Raw genomic sequence first — 19,434 nt, 5'->3', positions numbered from 1 at the left:
TAATTGATAGAGGTTGATAGCTATGATTTTTTTTTTCATGGGATGTGGGCATTGCTGACTAGCCAGCATTTATTGCCCATCCCTAATTGCCCTTGAGTAGGAGGTGATGAGCTGCCTTCTTAAATCTCTGCAGTCCACGTGGTGTATGTTGACCCACAGTGCTGTTCGGGAGGGAGTTCCAGGATTTTGACATAAAGATTGTGAAGAATTGAGGATATATTTCCAAGTCAGGATAGTGAGTAGCTTGGAGGAGAACTTGCCGGTGGTGGTGCTCCCGTGTATCTTCTGCCCTTGTCCTTCTAGATGGTAGTGGTCGGGGGTTTGAAAGGTGCTGTCCAAGGAGCCTTGGTGAGTTCCTGCTGTGCATCTTGTAGATGGTACACACTGCTGCCACTGTGATTCAGTGGTGGAGGGAGTGAATGTTTCTGGATGTGGTGCCAATCAAGTGGGCTGCTTTGTCCTGGATGGTGTCAAGCTTCTTGAGTGGTGTTGGAGCTGCATTCATCCAGGCAAGTGGGGAGTATTCCATCACACTCCTGACTTGTGCCTTGTAGGTGAACAGGCTTTGGAGAGTCAGGAGCTGAGTTACTCACCACAGGATTCCTAGCCTCTGACCTGCTCTTGTAGCCACAGTATTTATATGGCTAGTCCAGTTCAGTTTCTGGTCTTGGTACCCCAGGATGTTGATAGTGGGGATTCAGCGATGGTAATGCTGTTGAACGTCACGGAGAGATGGTTAGATTCTCTCTTGTTGGAGATGGTCATTGCCTGGCACTTGTGTGGCACAAATGTTACTTGTCACTTGTCAGCCCAAGCCTAGATATTCTCCATACCTTGTTGCATTTGGAGGTGGACTGCTTCAGTTTCTGAGAGGTCGCAAATGGCGTTGAACATTGTGCAATCATCAGCGAAGATTTCCACTTCTGACCTCATGATGGAAGAAAGGTCATTATGAAGCAGTTGAAGATGGTTGGGCCTAGGACACCACCCTGAGGAACTCCTGTAGTGATGTCCTGGAGCTGAGATGATTGACCTCCAACAGCCACAACCATCTTCTTTTGTGCTAGGTTTCACTCCAATCAGCGGAGAGCTTTCCCCCTAATTCCCACTGACCCCAGTTTTGCTAGGGCTCCTTGGTACCACACTTGGTCAAATGCTGCCTTGGTGTCAAGGGCAGTCACTCATCTCACCTCTGGAGTTCAGCTCTTTTGTCCACGTTTCAACCAAGGCTGTAATGAGGTCAGGAGAGTTATTGTTGTATCATGCAACTACCAGGATTGTAGAAGGCAAACTATATAGGCCTCTCGGTTTTTTTTTTAATCAGGACAGGGCCATAAAATCCCACTCTTTAGCCCATCCCGTTAATTGCTCCAGATTGCTTTGAATGCCATTGATCTTTAAATCACCTGTTGATATCTACCACCCGCTTGCAATTGAGACAATGGCTTAACCTAGTCAGTAGATTTCTGATTAGCTGTTATGGGAATGGTTTTTCAATGTTTTACTATTGGAAAGAACATTCAATTTACCAAAAAACAGAGCAGAATGCTTCAGGAATGCCACCTGCTTGACAATGACAGAAGTGACGTCCGTCCTGTGGTTACTGGTTAGGGTTGACTTTCTCCAAAGATGTGTATAAGGCAATAGTTGGGCCACAGTCACCGGTATGCAGTTTTAGTCACTCCTTTATAGAAAGCAGTTAAAACAACAGAAAGGGTTCAGCATCGGTTTACCAGGTTGGTGTGCCAGGCTTGGGAAACCATAGTAATGAGGAGGGACTTGAGATGTTGGGATTGTTCTCAGAAGCTTCTTCAATGCATCAACATCTTATTGATAGCTAGCCACTTCTCTCTGAATGCTGCATATCAATACGCCAGTGACCCAGATTTTATAGAACGTGAACAGAATTGTGATCAAATGCTATTGAAATGCATTATTTCAAAATATTCTCAATTAAGTCTACATTTTGTGAATGGCTAATATACTTGTTCCCAAACCCCTAAATTTTCCACTTTGCCAATTGATAATGGATGTTCCATATTCCAATGTGTATAAGTTACATTTGCCCACATTGAAATCTAGGATGGGACGTTCCAGCCCCGCCAACTGCCACGATCATCCGGTCCCACTGAAAGTCCATGGCCTTTGGGCTGGGCTGCTGAATCTCCTGCGGTGGGTCCTGTCAGGACAGGGCCGGAAAATCCCACTCTTTAGCCCATCCCCTTAATCGCTTTGAATGCCATTGATCTTTAAATCACCTGTTAGCCAAATAGTTTTGTACCAAGAGCAAGTCTTATATTAAAGTTCCTTATTGCTGAGTAAGTAGCTAGGGCTCCGAGCAGAGCACTGTAAGATTCCAAGGCCTGAATTTTTGCGCAGATGGACAGGCTCTTTGTCGTTGCAAAAATGGCTCCGGAGGCCCAAATCCAGCAGTCCTGCCCCCAAACACGGCACCTACCATTTTTGCAGGGCAACTAATGGGGACAGGTTCTAAATTGCTCACCCGTGGTTCACAGAGGCAGCTGCCCATATAAAACAGCAGCTGTTTCCAGCCATGTCTTATTTTTGTCAGTTAGAAGTGGGAAACACGACGTGTGCAGATTAGACCTGGTAGGGGCATGTCTAAACTTTGCGGAGTTGCAAAGTGGGTCGTGGGTTGACGAGTTGGCACTAAGTTGGCATAGGGGCTATAAAGGGCCATTGGGGGTTGGGTGGTGGACGAGATGGCATGGAGGGTATGAAGGGCTTTGCGGGCGGGTACAGAGGCATAGATTGGCATGGAGGGTGAGGGGCCAAGAGGGTGGTCACAGGGGTATGAGGTAACATGGAGGGTATGAGGGGCCAAGAGGATGGTCACAGGGGTATGAGGTAATATGGAGGGTTATGAGGGGCCACGGGGTGGTTGGAGGGCATGAGGTGACATGGGTTGGCACAGATGGGACATAGGGAGTGTGGGGTCAGAGGTGTGAGGGCTGGAGGGCTGTTTTGTGTTTTATTTCTTTTTTCATATCTTTGACAAAGTGCCGGTGCCTTCCACCCAGCCTGCCTCCACACCCAGCAGCTTCCACGCTGTTTCCGGGGTCGCCCACCACAACTTCCATTTTCACCTGCCCTGCACCCACCCTCTTCCCCCTCTTCCCCCAAATCCGAAATCCAACCTTCCCAGGCATTTTCTCCCAGGTCAGGTTTGCAGAGCCGGCAACTGTCCTGACTCTGCTCCCGAACTGGGAGCGGAAATTCAGGCCCAGTGTACACTCACACGCCTGTCATAACTTTTTCCTACCTTCTTTTCACAGATACTTCCTCCTCAAAAGATTTTCGTTAATTCACGTGGAGTGCCTATTTCTTGTGGGACCCATGCCCTACTGCAGGGTAAATTAATTTACTTGTCACACTATAAGCAAATTAATATGTCCTAGATCAAGGTGGGGGAGTTTGAAATCAAGGACAAGAATTGGAAGTTGATGGATATGAAAAATAGACTGATAGTGCTTCATTTAGGATAGGAAGCATATGATGGAGTTCTGGATGAATTGGAGTTTATGTAAGAATGCAGGAGTCCAGAAAGGAAGGTGTTAGAACAAAAAGTGTAGATGAGGATTTAAAATTAATGGGATGGGGTAAGAACAGAGTTTGGTGATGTTCCTGAGGTGAAAGAACACAAACTTGGTGATAGACTGGATGTGGAATTCAAAGCTCAGCTCTGGGTGGAGTAGGATTGAACTGGATTGGGAAGGGAGATGGATTTTGGAGCTAGGTCATGCAATGTCCAGCAGTGGGTGAACAGGATGCTTCTGGCTTTCCCCTCCTGAGTCACAAGCTCTTCTGGCTCATCCTCAACTTAGAGAACAACTATCACAGCTCTAGTCACGGAACCAAAGGTAGCGGCAGAGGTGAAGTTGGGTACCATTTGTAGTGCAAAGAGTTAATGTTAAATATGTAAATAGATAGTCTACATCATCAGTGATGTAAGATCACATGACAACAGAGTATGCTGACAGATAGTTCTATGTGAAGCGTCGTGCTAAGCTTTGTACTGTACATAGTAGAATGTTCAATAAAAGGTAAAGTTTATCAACAGCCTTGCCTCCAACAGTATCTGTAAATCAAGACCATGGACAACCCCATCTAAGACCCACAATGATGATAACAAACCATTGACTACCTAGGCAGATGATCCCATGCTCACCAAGAGCTAGCATATGAATGAGAATAGACAGAATTTTAGGGTACAGCAGAAGTGACCCTGAAGATATGGGAGGAGGCATTATTGCAGGAGATAAGCTCCCCAACTCAAAACGATAAGCTTCTCAGACACCAAATAACAAATAAATGATAATTTCTCTGTACAAAACAGAAGACACAAGTGAACTTAATTACTTTTTTATTTCACCGCATTAAATACAGAAATCTTACTTTTATATGTCGAAACATAAGTTATCACCTCTAGTCTCATTCAAGTACATTCAGCCCAATAAATTAAGTGTAAAAAAAAATTGATGCCTTGGTTCTATTTTAGACTAAATGGTCCAAAACACCTAAAATGCTGCATTTTGAAAACAATGCTGAAACTGCACTACATACAGGAAAGTTACCATAAGGTTTCACTCTAGGTGTTCACTAGAGTTGTTCAGTGGAGTCCAGCATCACGTAGTAGACAATCAAACACTGGCACCAATAGTGATAGCGCAATGTAACTAGGAGTTAAGTAGCACTGCAAACACAGATAACAATCACTTCATAAGCAGTTTTACTTTCAGATGTGGTGTCTAGTCCTAGTGGCAACTTTTTCTTCAGTGACATCATATTAAGCAGAAAAGCAGCACAATACACAACATGCACATACATGGAGTGTTAGAGAAAGGAAATCATGTGACCTCATTTGTTCAGTAAAATTCTAGTCTCAGATTTGTTTTATTCTCAAATGATGATTATTCGGTTTTATTTGTTGTCATAAAGGTATATGTCCCCATTAGACTAAAGGTCGATACATTAACCGAATGTTAGCAACACAACATAAAATGGCTGACTTAAGAGACCAAGAAGGGTCTAAGGTTGACAAATTTGGTTGGACATAAGCCCGGAGGTGCCATTACATGACCTTCTGCCTCCAACTTCCCTGCCCCACACTGCTGTCATTGGCTACCGTCATGCCCATTCTCATAGTGCACTGTCATCACTGCCAATTGGAAAGTGAGTAGACACTTTGTGAATTGATTGGGGGATTTTTAACTGTCATTCAAACAGCACTTTCTCCCATATTCAATATGTTTATAGCTAGTAAACAAAAGCGTTCAAAGAACCTTTAAAAAATAAACAATTTTTAAAATTGTGTCAATGATTTTTCTCCTGGGTTTTTGCTTGCAGCAGTGCCCTGGAGCTTAATCTTTAATTCCTCGAATTTCCACAACAATCCAGGAGGACTGACAACCCTAGAGATAACTGACCAATCACAGATTCTATCAATATGATGTTGGCTGATGTGCTCCAATCTTTTGCTAAATATTTCAACTTTTTTCTCAGCATCAAGGAGGAAGATTTCCCTGTGTTTTGTTTGTGGCAGAATCATAAACGTGTTCTTTGGACACGCGTTTAAAATTCTCGTTCCAAACAGCAATCAGTGAAAACCCTCTTGCTAGATGGATTTCTTAAGAATCCAAATCAATCGATTTTATCAGTGAATTCTGTCAAAAATGTTATCAATAAATTCTACCTGAAAATTTACAAATTGATTTTTCTCCTTTTTTCCCCCATCACTATGGATAGGATTTATTGCCAATAAATCCTGATGTGCTGTTTGATGAAAAAGAGGACAACGAAAGCAATTCAACATACCTATCGATAAGTTATAACAGAATAATCTCATGAAAATAGAACCACTGATTGCTGGTAAAGGTCAGAATAAAAACAAATGGACCGTGGAGATCGATCACCAGATATCGATATCCCTCTCCCATTATAATCTCAGCAGCTTCCCTCTGGGTAAAGAAACCTTTCTCACTGTTAAAACATGTTTTTTTTTTCTGGTGTGTAAAACAGGCTTTGAGGGATTTTTTTCTCATTAAGGTCAGAAGAGATGGAATTTAATCTCTCCGGTGCAAATTATCTTGACCCAGTATTTTAGAGAGAGAAATAATAGGAATGTTAGAACAAGGTTGAGGTACTTAAAGAGAAAATAAAAAAATATGCAAAGAAGTGCTTTGCTTTGGTATTCTGATGGCTTGTGGGTCCAGCTAATCAAGGCCAGTGAACATGGTCTGTCCTTTAAAACTGACTAACTCATCAGATTTGTTCAGGTGTCTTTCAAAAGTTGGAATTGTCTTTCTATTCAAGAAATATTAATGTTTCCAGAGTTAAAGAGGCCTGAAGAGCCTAAAGTGTTGAATCTTTGCAAAAGAAAGCAGGTTCTAATTTAGTGGCTAATCTCTGGTACATTTCTGAAGTGCATTTCCTGACCTGTATACTTATATGCAAAATATTTTGTTTAAAGCTCACATCTCTGGAATGATCTTAGGAGATCAAAGAAAGTAATGTATAGCCTAGCACTGGGCCAATCAAAAACACTTTATATTACACTGATAAAATGGCTGTTTTAAAGGCGCACTTTCATCTTATGGAAAGGGTGAGTCATCATGATACAGTGATACCTTATTACAGGCAACACATTTTACTAATAAGAAACAGCATAATCTAACATAGCAGCGCCTTTCATCTGGAGTGATCTTTCCAATAATAGGCTACTTTTGAAAGTTTTGAAATAAAAATTCTAGGTAAAAAGCATGCAATTCAAAACTGTCAGAAGTACTATTACTGGACTTCAAACAGGCACTCAGATACCTGGATGTTTGGATGACCATCAGCCCGAGGAGGGATGTTTACAAACAGAAATTCCAGCCTTGCTAGGAGAAAGCATCCCTTTAAGAGATTTTTATATCATTCCTTGAAAAGGTTCAAGTGCAAAGAAAATCGTTTCTCTGTAAAATATCTAATAAGCTTCAGAAATAATTTCAAGAAACAACTGAAGTGACCTTGCCTTTTTGCTTAATGTGACAACCGCCTCACTGCTGCTATTAATGCAGTGGCAATATACCATGTGTCATATTAACTACAAAAAGCCGTACCTATTTAATATTGCACAATTGGCGAAGTTTCCCTGTCTTCTTCATATAAGGAACACAAGTTGACAAGCTTATAATTGCTCTTGTAACTGACAACACACAATACGCTAAACAAGAATTTTTACTTTTCTCAAATATAAACTAATATTCCAACTGAAAGAATTACTTTTTTATTCCCATGCTAGTAGCATTGGTAACATCTTTTCCTGATTTGCCGCAGCTTCCTTCCTACTGCTGGATTATGGCCATTGACCTTGAGCATGGCTCATTGCTGGGATGAAACATATTTTAGGACATGTGGCTCCAGCAACAAAACAATTAAAGGAGGCATTCAAAGTGGGAGCCATAGAGCTATATGTTCATAATTTTGTAAGCAATAGGTAAATTCATAGGTGGTCAGTTTTTCCTTTTGAAGTTCAGGCACACACAGGATAGCAAAGATGTACACTACTATGTAGGCATGGCATTTATATTATAACACTAGATAACAGCAACTCAATACAAATATAGGTTAAAAATATTTCCCTAAGATTCCACTAAGCCTCATCATTTGTTCTGTAAAATAAGCAAGTATATGTGTTCTGAAGGGTGAAATCTGCTTCATCAAAGTTAATTTTGTTCATGCTAAAATGAGTACAGTACAAGTCAGTTCTGCCTAGTTTTCTAAGCTAAACCCTGAACAACTTGAAACTTTTTCTTGTAAACATATCTTATCATCTACACCTTCAATCCAAATTACAAATCCTTCCCCAGGCTGTCGATCTCATTGAGAATAAAGTCCATATCCTCACGGCTGACCAGGGGGCTGATGATGATTTGACGGAAGAAGTTAACCTTGTCACGGTGAGGCTGGTAACCAACCATCATGCTGCCTTTCTTCATCATCCTCTCCTTAATTACCGGTGCAACCTGCAATATTGAAAGAAAACAAGCTCCATGAAAATGCCAGGCAATGGGATTGAGATCTGCCTTCCTTTTTCCCTTATTTTTTGAAAATGGGTAACATTCATCCCGCATACTCAAGATCCATGAACACATGGGATAAGCATCTCTGGGATTCAGAAACCAAAAGGGGCACGGACAGCCCTGTATACGAAACAGAATGCTGTGTTTGCACTTACCCATCTTCAATAGCAAGTTGTATACTTGAACTTGTGAAAAAGCTCAGGGTTGCACTAAATAAAGCTGACTGTCCATTCATATTGCATAGAACTTACAGCCAGAATGACCATTTGCCCCAACTTCCTCATGCTCCACGTGAATCACTTCCAACCTAACTTCATCTAATCCTATTAGCATAACCTTCTATTCCTTTCTCCTTCATGTACTTATCTAATTTCCCTTTGAATGCATCTATGCTATTCTCCTCAACAAATCCCTCCAGCACTGAGTCCCACATTTTAACCACTCTCTGGGCAAAGAACTTTCCCCTGAATTCCCTACTGGTTTTATTAATGACAATCATGCATTTGCTGCTTATCCAAACCCACTGTTTAATCCTTGTTTAAGAAGAGATGCCATCAATAGTTTTTGCAATTATTTTCACGGTTGTTACTTGCATCTCTTCTTGCTCGCTGCAAGTGCACAGGAAAATGAATCAAATTAAAAGAGTAGTGTGGTATTCCCCTCAGGCGTATTCAAGTTCTGATGTCATGCTACTATACCATTCTAAGATTAAATAATATAGCAGTCTTATGCTATATGCAGATAAAACATTTGTATAAAAAACACTACTTGCATGCATTGTGATGCATTAACATCCTGTTCTCAAGCTCAATAACTCATAACGTGTCAGTTATTAAAATTGGGTGACAGCTCTGTGCAGTTTTGAGGTGGAATGATGGCTCCATGTTACACCACAGTGTTGTTTACTGTGTATGGGCAGAGTACCAGGCTAGTAAGTACATGGAGAACAGGGACAGGGTATACAGATGGAATTTAGCTAATTGCACACAGAGTGGTTATCGGGAAGGAATATATGGGTAAGATTTGATTAACTGTACATAGAGTGGTTATCGGGAAGGAGTACATGGATAGCACTTGATTAACTGTACATGGAATTTACCTAGCTAATGCTGTGCTACAAGAGAAATTATGCATAGCAAGATTGAAAGGTGTTAATGCAAGGATCTACATTTATTAGCCAGTGACTTGACAATAGTACATTTCAGTATTCTTAAACATTTCCAGTAATTTGTACTGTCATTTTAGCCATTCCTTATTTTTTTTTTAAAAATGCAAGTATGTAACACACCTCCAAGCTAACTGTTAGAATTCCCAATGCGCAGCTCATGCACTGACTAAACATTCACATTCACCATACGCAAAGTACCCCAGACTATTTAACCATAATTACTCTTCGGTCCTTTTACATCTAAAAGGTGACACCATATTGTCAACGCTCCACACACTGTACTAACTGTCTTAACGTATTGTCTTTTTAAAGCGTTTAACCCCGATAAAAATGGAGATTTTCCATATCATTAGAATCCGACATGAAGCCCAGCATTAAATTGGTTCCAGAATACGTTCCGAAGTTCGCAATAACATCCGCTGCTGGGACCGTATTAAAGCCACATCTGGGCTGATTAGAGCTGGTGTGCTGATGTTACAGCATCCCAAAGGGTCATATCACAGTGCCAGGCATTATTACTGTTATATGAGTTTTACTCTGAAAGGCAAGATTCTTCTCTAGCTCTCAGGCAAAAAAAAAAAACCACCCAAACAAGTTTCTCTTTTACTGTTCAGAAATTCTTCTAGGATTCTTTACTTAATTATGAATCTTCATGATTGAATGGGGCTGTGTTTTAATAAATGGGAATTGGTTTGAAGTGTTCAAGCAGACTTCATAATCTTGATGTTTTACCAGTAAATGTGAAAAGACTGTATGTTAGTAGTTGTTTCTTATGCCAAGGGCGGTGTCTATATGAAGCAACTTGGTGTCTTCTGGCAAACAAGGTTCTTGGGGGACTTGGATCTCATCCTGAGGGGTTGGAAATTGGAATAGGGTCAAATATAACTGCTGGTCAGACAGGCTTGTTTGAGCTTTTCTTCTGTTTTAATATGAATTTTTTCTATGATTTTTATTTGTTTTTGCGTGTTTATGTGCATGCACATGTGTGTCAGTGCATGTTTTTGCACATGTATATGCATGTGTATGCATAATTTCATTTAAATAGGCTCCAGCATGGCAATTAGGGGCATTCCACACAGTTACCAAGGACCCATCTGGCCCGTGACATGCTGCCCGATGTTGAAAGGAGGCTGGGAGGCTGTTTATGGAGGCGCCACAAGTACCTTCCCGTCCAAAGCCTGAACAGGGGCACTTTCCAGGCTTCCTCCGCGCCCCTGAGCTCCTCCCGCCAGGCTGAAAATTGAGGCTGGGCGGGGAACAGGCCTTAACCGGTCATTAACTGGCCAACTAAGGGCCTCAACTGGGGAAATGGTGGTGGTGGGGGTGGGGGGGGGATGGCCTAGGCCTCACCCATCCCACCGTGAAATTGCAAAGCAGTCAGGGCAGGTGGGAACCCGGCAGGGAGGCCGTCCGAGGAATATTATGGAAACCCCGCCCACAAACCAGCCAACGGGGGAGGATAGCATTCTGCCCATGAATTTTAAGAGTGAAATAAGGGAATGAGGATGCTGTTTTGCCTTCCCGACAGTTGTCCTAGCCCTGACCGTTAATTAACATGCAACTCAAGGGAGGCAATGCAACAGTAATAAGCGGAAGGGTAAAAGAAAAATATGAAAACAGTTGAGGGCAGTCATTATAAAGCAAACCAAAACTTACCAATAATCTGATTTCAATGCTGTATACTAAAGTTCATGTGATTGCTATACTATGGACAGGATTTTGCCCTTGGCGTGCGGGAATGGTGGGGGATGGTCAGCCGATCGGTAGCGCCCTGCAATTTTGCGCAGGTGGGCCAATTAGGGCCTACCCAACATGATACGCGAGTGGCATCACTGAGCGCTGCCTGTGCGGATGGGGGAGTGCGAGTACGCCTGGCGTGAGCTTCACGCATGCGCGCGAGAGTGCAGAATTATCTCGCTGAGGCCCGGAGCTGCTTCAGGGAGATGAAGAAATTTCCAAAAAAAAAACAAAGAGCAGAAAAATGTAACGAAACACGTCCCCTCATGTGACTCTGTCACATGAGCAGGGACATGTTTTTAAGTAAAAAATAAAGCTTTTACTTTATTTGTATTTGCTTTTGGAAACCTCATCTCGCCCATGGATGAAGTTTCCAAAAAGGCCTTTTCGCCTGCCTGCCAACTGTCAGGTTGAACGGGCAGTGAAAATAAATTAAAGTCAATTGTTAACTTAATGGCCTTAATAGGCATTTTAATTGTTGGCGGGCGTGCTGCCAGCTCCAGCGCACACCCGCTGTCCAAACTATCGCATGAGTGCACATTGATGTCGGCACACTCGACCGACATCATCGCACGTCATTTCACACTCAGTCAGGTCGGGCGCTTGCCTGCCCTCCGAGCTAAAAATTCGGCCCTAAGCGACCAAGGCTGCAGATATTCTGGTACTTCTGTGTTTCAGTATGAAGCAGTTTCTGGTGCACAGCAAAAAAAAAAAAAATCAACTAAAGCACTTAGCAACATCAGTCCAGTATTGGTTTCGATTTCACTCTTAAATGCAGCAAGGTCAATTAGTTTGAGATCCTCACGAGGTAGCCATCTCAGGTAGTTCAGTGAATCTCCATTGTACCATATACGTTTAGTATTAAGACTTCTTTAAGTCACATGAAAACTTGTGGTTCACTTCGCTTTGAAAACTAGGCTCCAGGAAAGTTCATGTTGATAAGCATATTTGCACATGCCACAATGTGTAACCCACAGTGCAATTTTGTCAGCTGTACTTTATGTTGTACAGTCACAGGTCTCTAATTTGTTATGTAGCTTACAGCCTTGTGATTCCTACTTTTGAATAATTTGGGATCCGGATCGATGATGTAAAATGACTGTTATAAACATACATTTTTTTTTTGAAAGGCACTGGAAAATACAGAATTGGTATCAAACCCTGTGTTGTATAATCATGAAGACTCCAATTATTATCCCAGTTTAGGGTCAATGGCAACCTTGTCCAACATCGAACTGTAAAAAACATGGAAAGCAGAAAACCTGACTTGAAACACGGATTTCAACCCAGAACCCATAATGGAACTGAAGATGTTCAACAAGCTGAAGGGGCAGAAGTTAGCAACAGTTGATCTAGCTTGATGCAGTTGATCAAAACATTTGAGTTACTCAATTTCTTGTAAGAACTGACACAACCATAAAGGTGCAATTATTTGGTCATTCTCAGTATCTGGATGACAATATATGAGACTCTGATTGGGATATGTGTCCTTTTCCTGAGATTGTTGATTGCATTTCTAAAGAAGTCATTACTGCAGCTTATTAAGATCTAGGACCACATATTGTTTGGGACAGGATAACATTCACCATAGGATGTTTTGCCGATTGCCTCCCAGCCTTCATGAGACCACAGAGTGATCAAAGGAAAGGGTGAGAAGATAAATAGGTGCGATATAGAAAGACTACACAAACAAACTCTAGGTGAGGAAATCTAGGGGAAAGCTGGGGGAGATCACCAGCCGTATGAGAATATCCGAGAACAAAGAATCAAATTTCCTGAAAGTCATTGCCACATCAAATGGAAACCCCAAATTTACAGAAACTTCTAAACCACATATAATAGGGCTATGAATGATGGTAGATTAATCTGACCCAAATAGTGGCAGAAATATCTTCATGTTTTCAACACAAGATGATAAGCAGCCTACTTCTGAGCCATATTAGTGGTCCCCTGGATCTACACCTCCAAATCAGTTGGCCTTATAATGTTCACTGGTAGAGGCAAATTGCTTCTTTTTAAAGTAATGACTAAGTAAGAAAATGGATCCAGGTCATTTTACACAGCTAAAAGCTAGACAGTTACATCTCACCATGACAAAAAGGAAGTTCACATTTTAATCTCTTGAAAATATCTTAGAGACAAAAGAAACTCCAATTTTGGCAGGAGTGCTGAGAAAGAAGCCAAGTTTTTTCTTATCATAGAGTCATAGGATGATTACAACACAGCAGAAGGCCATTTGAGCCATTGTATCTGTGCTGGCTCTCTGCAAGAGAAACTCACATATTCCAACTCCCCACCCATACCCCAGAGCCCTGCAAATCTTTTCTCTTCAGGTTCTTATCCAATTCCCATTTGAAAGTCACGATTGCATCTGCCTTCACGACGCTCCAGATCCTAATTACTTGCTGTTCTTCGTCACCTCACTGTTGATTCCTTTGCCCTTCATCTTAAATCAGTGTCCTCTGGTTCTCAACTCTTCTGCCAATGGGATCAGTTTCCCTCTATCTACTCTGTCTCGATTCCTCATGATTTTGAACATCATCATCAAATCTCCTCTCAACCTTCTCTTCTCTAAAGACAACCACCCCAGCTTCTCTAATCTATCCACCTAACTGAAGTTCCTCATCCCAGGAACCATTCTCATGAATCTTTCCTGTACCCTCTCTAAATCCTTTACATCCATCTCAGGGTGTGATGCCCAGAATTGAACACAGTACTCCAGCTAACGTCGAACCAGTGTTTTATAAAGTTTCATCATAACTTTCTTGCTTTTGTACGCTATGAGCAGAATTCTGCCCTTGGTGGGGATGCTCAGTGGGGGCGGGCAGGAAGCCGACCGCCGCCCGCGATCGGCACACACCGCGATTTTACGCGGGCGGGCCAATTAAGGCCTGCCCAGCGTGGGACGCGAGCGGCAGCACAAAAGGTGGTGGGGGGGGGAAGCGGGCGAGCGGGCCTAGCGTAAACTTCACACACGTGTGCAAAAGAGCACTTTAATCTCCCCGAGGCACGGAGCTGCCTCAGGGTGATGAAGCGCTGTTTAAAAAAACTAATGACCAAAATAAGAATGTCATAAAACATCTCCCTGCTCATATGGCTCTGTTTTTAATTCAAGTGTAAAATTTTTATTTTATTTTTATTTGCTTTAAGAAACCTCACCCCGCCCGTGGATGATGTTTCCTAAAAATGCAAAGGCCACTTGGCCGTTTCGCCTTCCTGTCAACTGTTAGGTTGAACGGGCAGTGGAAAATGCAGGACAATTGTTAACTTAATGGCCTTAATAGGCCTTTTAAGTGTCGGTAGGCGTGCTGCTCGGTGGACATCAATGTGCTTTATTTCCCAAGTGAAAGATCCTGCCCTATTTGCAAAACCCAGGATCCCATATGCCTTTTTAAACACTTTCTCAACCAGCCCTGCTGCCTTCAACATCTACCCCCATATCTCTCTTTACAAGCACTCCCTTTAGAATTGTACCCTTTATTTTATATTGCCTCTCCTGGTTCTTTCTACTGTTAGAACAATGTATAATTTTAAGTTGAATTTACATATACATTTGTGAATTAAGAAATGTCAAAATGGTTTCAGTTTCATTTAGGCTTTGTTTATGAACCTTGGTGCCTAAGGGCAGAATTTTGCCCTTGGTGGGTGGGTGGGTGGGCAGCCGACCCCCGCTGCCGATGCGGGCCCCGCCGCCATTTTAAGTGGGCAGGCCAATTAAGGCCCGCCCAGCGGGCTGCCCGACAGGAAGCACTATGCGGGGGGGGGGGGGGGGGGCAGAGAGATTCCCCAACTGTCAAAGTGCGCTCTTTCACGGATGCGCACGAAAGAGCGCACTGCTCCCTGAGACTAAGTGCTGCCTCAAGGAGATCACAAAGTTTTTTAAACATCAAGAATAGACAAATAAAAAATTTATTAACATGTCCCCCTCATGTGACGATGTCACACAAGATGGGACATGTTAATAAAAAGGACATAAAGTTTATTAAACATTTTTAAAACAGACATGAAACCTCATCCCACCAGTGGATGAGGTTTCATGTTTTTTTCTATTTCCTGCTGGGGCTCCTGGCCTGCCCACCAGCCTTAAGGTTGGACGGGCAGGGCATTTAATGAGCTTAATTATCCTGTCAATGGCCGCCTAAATTGGCCATTGACAGGTCAGCGGGTGGACAGCTGATTTTGCTGTCCGCCCGCCTTCCTCAATATTTAAATGGACCGGGATGACATTGGGGGTTCCTCCCGACGTCATCCGGCGTCATTTCTGCGTCAGCGAGCGGGCCCCGCCCCCAACTCGCCAATGGAAAAATTCTGGCCTATGAGTCTGGATAGATTTGTGACTGAGGTTTCAGATCTTTTGGTTTTGTTTGTATATATACATTTTTAATGAGGCCTTACAACCCCTGAAGTTAAAGGGATTGGTTAAAAGAGGTTGAAAATTCAGTGATTCTGGAGACAAAACACAAAGTGTTGCCTAGTGACAGTGATCCAGGGACACAGAAAAGACAGGAGTGAGAGAGGGGAGTTCAGAGTGTGTGTGTGTGTGTCAGAGAGATGACTAGGGTTTGAAACTCTCTGAGAAGTAAAACTGCAAGGCTAGTGGGACAATAGTTAACTGAATAACGGGTAATGGGACACAGTAAAGTGATCAGTTTAGCGGAAGTGCTACTGGCAGACTGAGTTTAGGGAACTCATTTGTTTCCTCCACAGTTGAAGAAACAGTGAGCTTAGAGTGCGGTTTTTGAGAGTCATGGGGAGAGATATGGGTCAGGTGAGAAGCATCAAGTAAATGCTCAGGAATTCACCAGAAGAAAATCGTTTGCATCTGTGCCAGTCCTAAGCAAGAAGCCTTTGTGTCAAGCTAGTCGTAACTCTTCACCGGTTTATGTGTCAGTAAAGATATTTCTGGGGTAAAGGAACAGTGGGAATTTGAATCGTGTTCTTGTGTTTGTGTTGAGATCTTTCCGACCTTTTTGTCTGGAATAATATAGTTCACTTTTCCTGTTTTAATAAATGTTTTATTCTTTGTATTAAAAGTTCATCAGTGGACTCATGCGAATTTGTTCAGTAACTTTCCTCCACGGTTTATAAATAAAAAGTTAGGAATTATCAAGCCAGGTTTAACTCTGGATCTCACTTGTCCAGCATTAACAGCAACTAGGATTGTAACACTACCGAAATATATCGCTTCACACTTCCGCATTAAAAATCATCTGCCACATGTCCACCCATTTCAACAGCCTGTCTGTCCTCTTGAAGTCTATCTCTGTTCTCATAACAGTTCATAAAACTTCCAAGTGTTCTGCAAACTTTTACATTGTACATCCTGTACATCCAAGCCTAGATCGTTAATATATATCAAAGAAAAATAAAGGACTTGTCGAACACTATTTTTTGAATACTGTATCCTTTAATAGAATGCCACATGCACATGATGAGGACAGGGAACCAGACCACAGATATCCCTCTCAAAGGACAAACTGGAATCTCAGACCAAATGCAGGGAAGGTGAATGTTTCCAGTACAAAGAAAAGTAAAGCACTTCGGGCCTTGCTGCCAAAGCGAGGGACCCCTCATGGTGAAATATCTAATAAAGATGATATTGGGGGAAGCTGTTCAAATTCTAAAATGTTGGTACCATAAAAGTTCTCTCCATACCTCATTTCAGTTTTCATTCTCTGTCTGTCTGTCCCTCCCTCCCCCTTCTCTCTCTGTCCTTTCTTCCCTTCTCCCCACCCCACAACTTTACAAGTGGACGTGTGAAGTAACAGGGCATGAACAGGAAGTAAGCAGGTGAAGGAAGAGAGTGTAGTAAAGTCCGAGGCCTTTAAATTAAGGAGGTTTCAAACTTTAAAACAAAATTCTAATGATGTATTCCAATCTATGTGACATTAACCATATAGCTAGAGGTTATCTATTTCTTATCATTTTAATATTTCTTCCTTCCATCATAAGGTCAGAAGTGGGGTTGTTTGCTGATGATTGCACAATGTTCAGCACTATTTGTGGCTTCTCAGATACTGAAGCAGTCCATGTCCAAATGCAGCAAGACCTGGACAATATCTAGGTTTGGGTTGACAAGTGGCAAGTAACATTCACGCCACACAAGTGCCAGGCAATAACCTTCTGAAATAAGAGAGGATCTAACCATCACCCCTTGACATTCAATGGCATTACCATTACTAAATCCCCTACTATCAACATCCTGGGGGGTTACCATTGAGAAACTGAACTGGACTAGCCATATAAATATTGTGGTTACAAGAGCAGGTCAGAGGCTAGGAATCATGCGATGAGAAACTCACCTGACTCCCCAAATCCTGTCCACCATCTACAAGGCACAAGTCAGGAGTGTGATGGAATACTCTCCACTTGACTGGATGAGTGTAGCTCCAACAACACTCAAGAAGATTGACACCATCCAGGACAAAGCAGCCCGCTTGATTGGCACCCTGTCCACAAACATTCGCTCCCTCCACCATCGACACACAGTGGCAGCAGTGTGTACCATCTACAAGATGCACTGCAGAAACTCACCAAGGCTCCTTAGACAGCACCTTCCAAGCCCATAACCGCTGCCATCTAGAAGGACAAGGATAGCAGGCACATGGGAACACCACCACCTGGAAGTTCCCCTCCAAGCCACTAACCATCTTGACTTGGCACTATATCGTCGTTCCTTCACTGTCGCTGGGATAAAATCCTGGAACTCCCTCCTTAATAGCACTGTGGGTGTACCTACACCACATGGACTGCAGCAGTTCAAGGTGGCAGCTCACCACCACCTTCTCAAGGGCAATTAGGGATGGGCAATAAATACTGTCCTAGCCAGCGACACCCACATCTCAAGCCCATGAATGAATTTAAAAAAAACGTCTGTAAACTGAGCATAGCTGAACTTAGCGTTAATTCCCATTTGACAGGTTTATTTCTCTTTAAATGCCTTGAAACAGCTGTACGCAACAAATCTGAATAAGCAGATATAAAAAAATCACTAGTTTACTAGCTAAGAATGTTGCATAAAAATCTGTGGATTAAAGTCAGATACCATTCACATCAAGAATTTGCCTCCTTGGACTCAGGTACAAGTGAGAGCTGCTAGATCTTTAATGCTGGTGTCTCTGCTGTTTCCATGCCAACAACTTCAAAGGAAGCTGGAATAGTTCCCAGAATTAAATAACGTGCTGAGGTTTGCACTATACACTGGTGAGCCAAGTGTATGCAAGTATCTACATGTATCATACATCTGGCAGACAATATGAAGTTATGAACAACTGTGGCTGTGTGGCCAATTCCCTGTTTCTGATCAGTATTTTATTTAATCCATCTCAGAAGTTTGTAATGTTTTGAGTATGTAAAACATACACCTTCCTGACACATGTATGCATTTGCTGTTAAGTACTAAAAGAAGGGGGTAAAAAAAATTGGCTCAGAATTTGCTGGAGCGGGATTTCTTGTGGTGAGCACTCCAGGTTAGATGCTTTCCCTCACCTTTCAGCTCCAATTATTTTGCTGCTGCAATGTGTTGGAAACATGAACATCAATGGAGCATCTGGGACCTCCTGACGATGGGACCTATAGTTCATTTCATTAACCATTTAAATTTGGGGATAGAGAAAGAAACAGGGGAACCAATGGAAAAGAAATAGGGCAAATAGCAGTCCAATCAGATAGACAGAGAAATAAAGAAAAAGGAAAGAAAGATTAGATTGAGAGGGAAAAAAAAGAGACAGAAAGGAAAAGTAAGATTTTTTAAAAATATGTTACATTTCAAAAACCTCTAGCAACAATTTACTACCTGCAGGAGTGAGACTCCACAGTCTCAATTGTTCCATTTCTGGACCTCCAAGATTGAGTGCCAAAAATCAACCCATTAACAGGGTCCTCGTGAAATGAAATGCCTCCCTAACTTTCTGCGGCAACTTTAATTTATAAATATGGCACAAATCCAGCAATTTCTAGACATTCGTGGGGGGAGGTTGATGTCAAGCTCTAGTTGTTGCGAGGCTACCAGTGGGACAGAACAAGTCATCCAGCAATTTGCAACTCATGGTCTATCTCTTCCTCACCACAAACTGCTGCTTTATTCCCGCACTGATAACAGCAGGTGTTGTGAACTCGCCTTTATTTTTCCAGCCAATACTGGGCCAATAGCTCACCACAGGCAACACTGGGTATCATGGACACCTTGATGGGGTGATTTCTGACAGACCTAACTGCAGATAAAGTCTCGGCTAATCTGTTCAAAAATCCTACTGTAACCCACCATAGAGTCTTTTCTGGTGTGCATTTTTGAAAAGCAAGCTTGTGTTAGCACGCTTTAGTGATTGCTTTAATGGTACACATGATTGTGAATGCAATACCACGCACCTATTAACAAGCTTATCTTTCCACTCTCTTCATTGTCAAAAACCTGGTCAACTGCTCAAGAAGCCAAGGTTTTTTTTT

The 19,434-nt window shown here is 42.3% G+C and overlaps 1 protein-coding gene across 1 annotated transcript in view; it reads left to right on the top strand.

The window, feature by feature from the left end:
- tgfbr2b (transforming growth factor beta receptor 2b) overlaps nucleotides 1–19,434 on the top strand; it is a 105,397-nt gene extending 85,963 nt beyond the window's left edge. The window contains exon 8 of the transcript XR_013576239.1: nucleotides 19,420–19,434. The gene's annotated coding sequence lies outside the window, so the exon portion shown is untranslated. The remainder of the gene's footprint in view (nucleotides 1–19,419) is intronic.

Source organism: Cetorhinus maximus, chromosome 3 (assembly GCF_964194155.1).
Source record: "Cetorhinus maximus chromosome 3, sCetMax3.hap1.1, whole genome shotgun sequence".
NCBI classification, from domain to species: domain Eukaryota; kingdom Metazoa; phylum Chordata; class Chondrichthyes; order Lamniformes; family Cetorhinidae; genus Cetorhinus; species Cetorhinus maximus.
This window is presented reverse-complemented; position numbering and strand designations above follow the sequence as displayed.